This window comes from Callospermophilus lateralis, chromosome 11, assembly GCF_048772815.1.
Source record: "Callospermophilus lateralis isolate mCalLat2 chromosome 11, mCalLat2.hap1, whole genome shotgun sequence".
Lineage (NCBI taxonomy): Eukaryota > Metazoa > Chordata > Mammalia > Rodentia > Sciuridae > Callospermophilus > Callospermophilus lateralis.
In genome coordinates, this window is record NC_135315.1 from 24,989,613 (window position 1) to 24,997,830 (window position 8,218).

Genomic DNA, 8,218 nt, shown 5'->3' on the forward strand with positions numbered 1-8,218 from the left:
GCACCTTTTAAAAAATAAAAGAGCAACAAAAAAATCTCAATGTACTCCAACAGAACGAGTATCCTGAGGATAGGTAGATCATGGAGAGCAAGGATGATGCTCCCCATTAATGAAGAGACAGGTGAGATCCAGAGCAGGAGCTGTATTTGTCTGAATTCATATCATGAAAAACAGAGTTGGGCAGCAGAAGAACCTATGTCATGAAAGGAATGGAGCCAGTTCCACTCTTCTGGCCCTGAGATCTTGACCATCTCTCTTGAACCGTAGCCTTCCCTCTCTTCCTTGTGTTACTACAAAGTCGTCTGTAAGAAGGAACTAGAACTTTCAGGGATTGAAAACCAATCTACCTTGTTGATTGCATAAGAGAACACACAGTAAAGTATTCAGTGCAGAAGCTGGAGAATGGAATGTTCTGGTTAATTAAATAATCTGGCTAACAAAGTACTATTCAACCCATAGTAATATTTGGGATATACTTACATTAAAATTATTAATTGTTTATCTGAGAGTCAAGTTTAACTGGGTGTCTTCTGTTTTATCTGGCAACACTGCCTGCAGGTAAACCACTAGGAGATTCATATCCACTCCTGGGAATTCTCTAGAGAAAAAACTAACAGGTTCATCCATATTAACTAGGAAATGGGCACAGAAAACATGTATTAGGGAAGGAAGGGAGCCACAGCCAGGTGTCCACCGACTCCGAGAAGCACACTCATCATCACACTGGGTGCCTGGGTAAGATGTGCCAGGTCTTTAACTGGCCCCAAGAAGTTGTTGTCAAGCCAAGAAGTTGTTTTGGAAATCTCAGGAAAGGAAGTTTAAAATAAATATACTCTTTAATCCCACCATGAAACGGGGATAGATAGAATAGATTCTAGCCCTTGATTCATTTTTTTAATGTTTTTAGTTGCAGATGGATACAACACCCTTATTTTACTTATTTATTTTTTTAATGTGGTGCTGAGGATCAAACCCAGTGCCTCACATATGCAAGGCAAGCACTCTACCTCTGAGCCACAACCCCAGCCCAAGCCCCCCTTGGTTCTTTCCTTTTCTTTTTCTTTTTTCTTTTTTTTAAAAAGATTTTTGTAGTTGTAGATGGACAGATGTCTGTATTTTGCCGCAGTCTCTGGCTGGGCACAAATCACGAGTCTCCACACAGCTTGTAGATTCAAACAGCAATTCTTTATTCCCGAACTCACACCGGCCGTCTACAAACACGTTCTGGGGGAATCCACGTTCTCTGCCCAAATCCACTTCTCCCAAATCCACTCTCTGCCCAAATCCACTCCGCATGGGCTTCTGTCTCCCAAAATATACTGTCTGACCCTAAGAACTCAAGAGGAACTCAGCAGCAGGATACGCCCTATTCTAAAGGGGGAACACCCTAAACACGGATCCTGCCCTGGTCCTTGAGCAAGGTCACCTTTCAGAAGTCCTTCCACTAGACAGCATGGGAGTAAGCTGGCAAGGAATTTGTCATACCTACTTGGCTGATGGCTCCCAGCAGTATTTGTTTATTTTTATGTGATGCTAAGGATCAAACCCAGTGCCTCACCCATGCAGGCAAGTGCTCTGTCACTGAGCTACAGCCCCATCCTCAAGCAGGTGAGTGTTGTCCTGAGCAGTGCAGTGCCAATCACGTGTTTCCTCTGTGCCCAAAACTTCCTGGTGCCTGGATACCTCCTTCCCTATAATGCCAGTCCCCATAGGAAACTTGGTTCTGCTCTGCATGGCATTGAGTACAAATATCTTTTCTGACCAGGTCTCGGTTTTTAGCACTTACTGAGCACCAAGAGGTGCTACTGTCCTAAGTATCACCTCTGTTATCCCATCCGATCCTTCCAGCTAGGAATAAAGTAGGTATTCCTGTTTTAGAGATGAAGAAACCAAGCCACAGAGAAAGTAAGTAGGAAATGATATAAGGTCACCTAGCTGTTAAGTGGCAGAGTCAGGTTTGATCCTGGGTGGTCAGGTTACTGCACTAGCTCTTCTAAACAGTGCCATACTAAACAGCACCCCATTCTATCACATCATGCTCCTGCTCAGAATTCTTTAGTGGCTCCTGTGGTGAGCAGAGTATTGGTCCCCAAGAAACCCACACCTGAATCTCTGAAACCTGTGAATATGGCTAACAGGACTTTGCTAATGTGCTTAAATTTAAGAGATGCAGAGATTAGCCTGCATTACCTGGTGATCCCAGTGTAATTATAAGGGTCTTTAGAAAAGGGGATTCAGGAGTGTTGGAATCAGAGAAGGAGATGTGACTGCAGGCACAAAAGTTAAGTTGTATGATTGCTGCTTTGAAGATGAAGTTGAACTTGAACCAAAAAGCATGTCCCCACCACCACCTTAGAAGCAGAAAGAGGCAAAGAACTGATTCTCTCTCCCATCCTCCAGAAAGGCTCTGTTTCTTCTGGAACAATCCTGCCAACACCTCAATTTTAGCCCAGTGAGTGACCTCCAGAACTGTATGATAATATGTTTGTGTTGTTTTAAGCCACTAGATTCTTGGTGATTTCTTACAGCAGAGGGAGGAAATGAATACAGCTCCCCACTGATTAGAAGGAAATATGAGCTTCTTTGCAGGACAATCAGGGCCTTATGCCATCTGGTCCTTGCCTAGCTGCCTAACTGGTCTCATCTCCCCTGGCTCCCCTGTGCTTTACAAATAGAACATCGCCAGCATCCTCAAGAGACCGTGCCCTTTCTGACTTCCTTGCCTTTAGGGGTACTGTGTCTTCTACCTGGAACACCCTCTCCTTACTTGTTTATCTGGCACGCTCCTTATTCTTTATGTCTCAGCTCAAACAATGCCTCCTCTGGGAAACCTTTCCTACTTGCCCCTGGAGGGCCTTGGGACTGCTTTCCCTGTACCCCTGCTGCATTTTTATATCCATTCCTGTTAAAGCAGCAGTTGTATATTTTAAAGACCTATCTATTCCCTCCCTGGACTATATGCTTTTCATCTTTGGGCTTCTTTCATACCCAGCATGGTCCCCAGCACATCAAATGAAGGTCCTCAGGCACTAGAGCTCTTATCCTGACTGCCAGTGTGCCCTGGACCAGTAATACTGCCCTCTGGCCCCCTTTCTCCATCAGTGGCATGCCCTGAGTGAACTGTCCCTTCCCTTCCCTTCCCTAGTGAATCATGAGGACAAAGAAAACCAGACATGGGGTGCTTCGATTTCAAAGAAGAAAAAGGTGCTTATCAAAGTGTGATATTCCACCTGTTCCCATGGTATATAATGCTTCCTCTCCACATCTCCATCTCTTCGACTGGGAACGGGTCTAGAGGCAAGCTTCATGATGCTAAGAGCCATGTCTGCTTCTCACCTCTTTATGTCCCCAGCATCAAGATTGCTTGTTACTCTCAGGTGACTTCTCTGGTGCTGGTTGGTGAAGATCCTAGAAGAGACTTTCCCACATTCTTTGTATTCACAGTTTCTCTCTAAGGTATGTGCTGATTTCTGTTGGGTATCATCTGAAGCAAAGGTTTTTCCACAGTCACTACATTCAGTGCTTGAGTATTGGATAAGGTGTCCTTTAAAACTTTCAAACTCCCCTGAGGACTCTCCCATGGACATATCCAGAGATGGGGATGTCCAGAAGGAATCTTTTGATGTATAGGATGGTTAGTTACTCCATCCCATAAAGACTGATGTCCATTTTTTATGGCTCTGAATGTTTCCAGTGTGAATTCTCTCAAGTTTAATGAGAAGAGAAAAGCAAATAAAGGTCTCAATAAAAGCCTGTTATGTATATGTCCCTGTACTCAGTGTTCTGAGGGACTTTAAACTGTAAGGCATGGCCAGGTACAGTAGTTCATGCCTGTAATCTCAGTGACTTGGGAAATGGATGCAAGGAGGATCAAAAGTTCAAGGCCAGCCTAAACACCTCAATAAGACCCATCAACAATTTATTTAGCAAGACACTGTCTCCAAACAAAAAACTAAAAGGGCTGGGGATGGAGCTCCAAGGTGCAGTGCCACTGGGTTGTTCAGTCCTCAGTACAAATGTAAAATAAAGCATGGTCTCAGCCCTCTAGATGTTTTGCAAACTGGTTGGGGAGACAAGACTCATGCATGTTATATAGCTGGAGAATAAGAGACATGGTATAATCAATCTGCACGATTTGATGTAATTAAGTAGAAATTCAGAGAAAGAGTTCAACTGGAGCTTGACTACATGGTAGAGGTGGCATGAAGTGGGTAACACTTCAACTGACAGGATGGTCGGGTGTTGGCTGAAAGAGTAAAGGGGAAACACAGGAAACCAAGAAGGAAGGGAGCATAAGAAGCAACGGGGAAGCAGGACAGGAGGATCAAAACCAGCCTCAGCAATGGCGAGACACTAAGCAATTCAGTGAGACCCTATCTCTAAATAAAATACAAAATAGGGCTGGAGATGTGGTTCAGGGGTTGAGTGCCCCTGAGTTCAATCCCTGGAAGCCCCTCCAATAAAAAAGAAGGGTGGGGGAGAGGAAGAAAGGAAGAAAGGAAAACAAAGGAGGAAGGAAGAACTTCTCTTGCTTTGTAGAGATTTGCCCTTTGATTTAGGAAATTTCCACGCACTTAGGGCAGCAGGCTTTGAACACTTTATTTCTCTGATGCCTGTCACTGTGGAGCCTGAGTCACTTTCACTTTTGCCAGGCACACCTAAAAAGGAACATTTTAAAGCTATGCTTCATATGCATAGTGCTGTCTCCCCTGGGATTCTTGGGATCCATCCCAGTTCCACCATCAGGAATGTTCCACCTGGGGGCCAATGTGCTTTGGTGACAGAAGCAACAGGTGGGTGAGAATACTCCCTCTTAGGAGAAGGCCACAGGAGAACTCTGGGAGGCTTTGGGTCAGCATGTCTGAGCCCTCTATCTGTTCTCCAATCACCATCCACCCTCTAAAAAATGTTCATATGGGATGTTGACACTTGAGAAAATGAGGATCATCCATACAAAAGCTTTTTTAAAAAAATATATATATATTTTTAGTTGTAGTTGGTCACAGTACCTTTATTTTATTTATTTTTTTAAGAGAGATAATTTTTTTAATATTTATTTTTTAGTTTTCGGTGGACACAACATCTTTATTTTTTTATTTGTATATGGTGCTGAGGATCGAACCCAGCGCCCGGCGCATGCCAGGTGAGCGTGCTACCGCTTGAGCCACATCCCCAGCCCTTTATTTTATTTTTATGTGGTGCTGAGGCTCAAACCCAGCGCCCCCACATGTGCTAGGTGAGCGCCGTACCGCTGAGCCACAAACCCAGCCCCACAAAGCCTTTTTATGTCAGTTTTATAAGAGTTTTTATGGATCATTTGGAGTAGAGAATATACAAGGCAATATAACCTGGCCTTGTTTTCTCCATTCTACAGGCAATGGCAGACAAGCAAGAGGGTGGAATTTCGGGCATCTCACCTTGGTTAGAGAGTTGGAAGACTTTTTTTTTTTTTTTTTTTTTTTCAATTAGAGTGGTTAAACTCTGACTCCCCATTAAACAACTGCATGTGAAGGGTCAGAGGCTTACTTAGTGGGTGAATCTCAGAAACACGGCCGCTCCACTTGTCACCGCAGTTTAGTCAGAACAGAAGAGAGTAGATTTCACATCTTGAATGATGGCTACTTTCAGGGAAAAGCTCTGGGCTGGTATTTCCAAACACGGTGAAATCCTGAGTAGCTTTTGTAGCCTCTCACAATTTCATTGTCCAAAGGGTTTGTTTTAATGTGGATTTCTTAGATTCTAAATTCTGTCCCTGATTTCTACGTCACTTCCAGAGGACAAGAATTCAGGAAGGGAGAGACCTCACCCATAGGGGTAGAACAGACTGGCAACTAGTGCCTTCTGGGCCTTGCCATGTGGATATCCTGTTGGAACATTCTACATTTCTCCCCAGCAAGGTATGATCTGCGACAATGTGAAGAACCCAAAGCCAAGGTGTAAACACAGCTCATCGGGACTCTCAGGGACTCCACATGTTGCCCTGTATGTCTTTTCACTACCTTCTATTTCAATCATTAGTGTTTGTCTTCCCTACTAGATCATGGGCTCCTCCAGAGCAGAGGCCTGTCTCTCTCAATCACCAAAAGAGCTGTGTTAGTACCTGTCACAGTGCCTGGTACGTAGGAGCTGTTCAGTAAATCAATGATAAACATGAAAACGATTCCTTTAAAACAGGTGTTGCAGGGCTGGGCTGTAGCTCAGCAGCAGAGCGCTTGCCGACATGTGTGAGGCACTGGGTTTAGTCCTCAGCACCACAGAAAAACAATCAAATAAAATAAAGGTATGCTGTCCATCTACAACTACAAAAATTTTTTAAATTAAAAATATTACCAGACATTAAAAGAAAAACAAACAAACAGGTGTTCCTTCTTGTTCACATGTGAAGAGTTACAATACAAATGCTCCTATCTTGGGGATGGGGAGGGACACTGTTATGTAATAAGAGTGAGAAATGTGTGGGAGGGTCCTGGAAAATAGCCCCAAAAGTTCAAATTGTGTCTGATAAGCATCAGGGAGTCACCGCTGCAAGTTCTTCAGGTCACCGAGAGCAGAAGGCAGGCAGGCAGAGGCCTTAGAGGTTGAAGGTATATTTGATCTGGAAGAACTGTGAGCCTTGGAATTTCCTGATCACACTGGCAAACGCTAGAGGTGACTTCTGTGACTGAGAGCTGAATGGCTGGGTGGGTATTGAGAAACCAGCAAGAAGTAGGGCGCAGCTGTAATAGCACACAGCTGTGTAGCACACAGCTGTAATCCCACCTCCTCTGGGAGACTGAGGCAGGAGGATTTCAACTTCGAGGCCAGCCTCAACAACTTATCCAGACCCTGTTTCAAAATTAAATAAATAAATAAGAACTGATGATGTAGCTCAGGGGTAGAGCACTTGCCTAGCATGTATAAGATCCTGGGTTCAATCCTCAGTACCAAGGAAGGAAGGAAGATTTGTCTTTACCAAAGAGCCTCTGAGGGCAGAGGACATGTCTGATACATGTGTACCTGTAGCTCCAAGCAGGGTGCTTTGTTCATGGTAGCTGTATAGTAAGTTCTGGATACATGAATGCTGGGCTGGCTGGCTGGCTCTGGTAGATATGAGAGCTTATGGAGGCCACCAAAGCCCTGCTTATTGTTTTCCCTTCTGTAACTTCCTCCTCTTACTTTTCTGGGTGTCCCACTTCTCCTTTAAGTCAGAAGATGTTCCCAAGGATTGCTACTGTTTAAGTGGACTGCAGGTATTGAGGAAGGAAACTGAGTCTCAGCCTGAAGTTGGCAGACCACCCCCTTCTCCTCTGGGTGCCCACTCTGGACAGGATCTAATGTGCTGTACGATTCTACTCAGCCCCTCACCCAGGTCTCAAATTGCCATTCACATTCCCTGGCTGTCTTTCTCTCTTTCATCTCATCTCAGCAAGCAGAGACATGTCACCACGGGAAGCCTGGTGTTAGCAAATGTGCACACAACACACACATGCATACACGCCTTTCCCCGTCTCTTTGCCATTGTCTGGCTCTCTGCCCCTGGGCCTGGCCCATCTTTATGGGATCCAGGCTCTTCCTATCCCAGGATGCTGAATCTGGCCTGGAAGGGAGAGAGCTGGTCATTTTGCACGTCTGCGGCATTACCCTCCCTCAGGGGCTTGGGGAAGATCCACCCATGTGGCAGATTCTTCCAGAGAGACGCGAAACTAGGAGCCTGACCTCATGATGCCCGCAGCACCTGGCACAGAGGGTACCAGTTCTGCTGTTCTGGCCCCAGACCAGTTCTCTCTTCTAGAATCCACACCTTCTCTGGCTCCTCTCCAGGCTAAGATCTGTCCCAACTCAGGGAGGATAATCATGTTCTACTGAGGAGGGGGTGGTGGCAGGGAAGGGAAGGTGGTCTCTTCTACAGCGCCTCTATCAAGTCATTCCCTGCTTCTGTGCCTCAGTTTCTCCTCGAGAAATTCTGCCCGTGCTTCCAAGGTTAGGTTCAGCACTGGGGAAGAAAGCCGGTCCTGTTGTGCTCCCTCGCAGCCAGGAGCCGCCCTCCCCGCCCCTTGCTTGTTGGTGACGCTGGCCCAGCAAGGCAGGGTCCTGCAGGATGAAAGCTCAGAGAAGTCAGAGCAGGAATAATGATGATAATCATCAGCTGTGGCGTCTTAACCATCCAGGAATGCAGGGCCCCACACCCTGTGTGCCTCACACCCAGGACACTGCAAGGACTCCTCTCCCTGTGTTTTAT